The following is a 2795-nucleotide window of genomic DNA, read 5'->3' as shown; positions in this document are numbered from 1 at the left end:
CTCCCAAAGTGCTGAGATTACAGGTGTGAGCCACCGCGCCCGGCCCTCAACACCACCTTTAATCGTTTTCTTTCCCATCTCCCTCTAGTGCCTGCTGGGATCACCTCCCAAATAAACTATTTCCCTCCCATCCTTGCCGTGGGCTGGCTTCTGTTGGTGCTCAGTCTAAGGCAGTGGCCAGTGGGGACACGATGGATGGGCAGAGAGGAAGCAAAGGGAAAAGAGGCACCTCTCGTGGTGGTGAATCATATGTGTACACGTGGCTAAGCTATGCTGCCCTGATGTGAAGTGGTGTGTGTGTGTGTGTGTGTGTGTGTGTTTGAGACAGGGTCTTGCTCCGTTGCCCGGGCTGGAGTGCAGTGGTGCAATCTTGGCTCACTGCAACCTCTGCCTCCCGGGTTCAAGTGATTTTCCCACTTCAGCCTCCTGAGTAGCTGGGACTATAGGTGTGAACCACCACGCCCAGCCATTGTAAAGGTATTTTAAAAATGAGATTAACATTTACTGTGGGTTGACTTTGAGTGAAGTAGATTGTATGGGTGAGCCTTATCCAGTCAGTTGAAGGCCTTAAGAAAGACTGAGGTCCCTCCAGGAAGAAGGAGTTCTGCTTCCAGATGACTTTGGGTTTTGCTTGGGTTTTGTTCATTTGTTTGTTTTTTGAGACAGGGTCTCACTCTGTCACCCACGCTGCGGTGCAGTGGCATGATCGTGAGTCACTGCAGCCTCAATCTTCTGGGCTCAGGTGATCCTCCCACCCCAGCCTCTGGAATAGCTAGGACTACAGGTGTGCACCACGTTGCCTGGATAATTTTTGTTTTTAGTAGAGATGGGGTCTCACTGTGTTGCCCAGACTGGTCTCGAGCTTCTGGGCTCAAACAGTCCTCCCACCTTGGCCTCCCAAAGTACCTGGGATAACAGGCATGAGCCACCGTACCCGGCCTGTGAGGCTAATACATATTCATTTAATCCTCACGACAACCCTGTGACATAGGTACTGTAAGCATCATTATCGCCCATTTTCCAGATGAGGGAACTGAGGCGCAGAGAAGGTCAGCCGCTATGCTATGCTACCTCCAAGGACAATGCCAATCACTCCCAAGCTGACCCCATGGAGCTCTTTGCATCCGGGTGAGAATCATGACCTTTGGGGTGAGGTGACGGGACAGGTGTGAAAGCCCTCATGTTTTCCAAGCCCCAAGCTCTCAATGTGTCCCTCTTTGAAGCTGAGACCTTACTCATCTTCCTGCGCCCAGACTCTACACCCCCTTTCTTTGTTTGCATTTGTTAAGATGAAGGTGTCCCAGGCTGTGCGTGATGGTTCACGCCTGTAATCCCAGCACTTTGGCAGGCTGAGGTGGGTGGATCACCTGAGGTCAGGAGTTCAAGAACAGTCTGGGCAATGTGGTAAAACCTGTCTCTACTAAAAATACAAAAATTGGCCAGGTGTGGTGGCGGGCACCTGTAATCCCAGCTACTGGGAGGCTGAGGCAGGAGAATCACTTGGACTCGGGAGGCGGAGGTTGCAGTGAGCCGAGATCGCGCCATTGCACTCCAGCCTGGGCAAAAGGAGTGAAACTCCGTCAAAAAAAAAAAAAAAAAAAGATGAAGGTGTCCCTTGTCCCATTCTGTACCCTGGACCTCATCCTGTCCCATCCTTGCCCTTCTACCTGTGAAACTTTAGGCGCGTTGCTTCACCTGAGCCTCAGTTTCCTCTTCCGTGGAATGGGGTGATGTATGGAATTGGCGATGGGTTTAAGGAGATCATGCTTGGGGGGGTCCCCATCACTGCCAGCTGCTGTTAGCACAGGCCTCACTTGCTCTCCTGTGCCCCTGTAGTCAATGCCCTACTGCTCCTCTAGCAACCTCCCCTCCTCATTATCAGGACTCTCCAAAGAGTAAGCTACATGCCCTGACTCAGTTTCCCCACCTCCCACTGCAGATCAGCACACCTTCTGCCCCTATACCTTCCACGAACCTGTTCTCATCAAGGCCTAGAGCCAAAGGTTGATTGTTTATTTTTATTTTTTTTGAGACAGGGTCTTGCTCTGTCACTCAGGCTGGAGTGCAGTGGTGCAGTGGTGCAGTCTTAGCTCACAGCAGCCTCGACCTCCTGGACTCAAGCAATCCTCCCGCCTCAGCCTCCCGAGTATCTGGGACTACAGACACATGCCACCACGCTTGGCTAACTTTTCAAGTTTCTGTAGACACGGGGACTCGCTATGTTGCCCAGGCTGGTCTTGAACTCCTAGGCTTAAGCGACCCTCCTGCTTTGGCTTCCCAAGGAGCTGGGATTACAGGCGTGAGCCACCATGCTGCAGGCCTATTGTCTTGACCTGTGACTTCAGGTTGGGTATGGCCAGTGGGAGGAAGTGGCAGGAGACTAGCAGGTGGGAGCAGAATGAGGTTGAGGCGCTTACTCTACCGGCGCCCACCATCCCCAGCGCAGGTTGGCGATGCCTTTAGTCTTCTACTCTACAGACCCAGGTACCTAGGTCTCTGCAGCCTCGGATGCCTCTGCTCACCCGTTAGCTCAGGTATGACAACTGCTCCCTCTGCTGCTAGACCTGGGGTACTGCACCTTCCCTCGTTTTACCTAACCCTGCCTACTCCTTAGTAGCCCTTTCACCCAACTCTCCCTGGCTACTCCGTTTGAATGAACACACCACCTCTCTCCTGCCCAGATGCTGTCCCTGAACTCCCTCACCCAGCCCCATCCATTCTCTCTCTCAACCACTCCCTTCTCACCATCGCCCCCCCCCCCCCCCCCCCCCCCCCCCCCCCCCCCCCCCCCCCCC

This window comes from Piliocolobus tephrosceles, chromosome 21 (genome assembly GCF_002776525.5).
Source record: "Piliocolobus tephrosceles isolate RC106 chromosome 21, ASM277652v3, whole genome shotgun sequence".
Lineage (NCBI taxonomy): Eukaryota > Metazoa > Chordata > Mammalia > Primates > Cercopithecidae > Piliocolobus > Piliocolobus tephrosceles.
The sequence above is the reverse complement of the archived record's forward strand: the minus strand, read 5'-3'. Positions refer to the sequence as shown.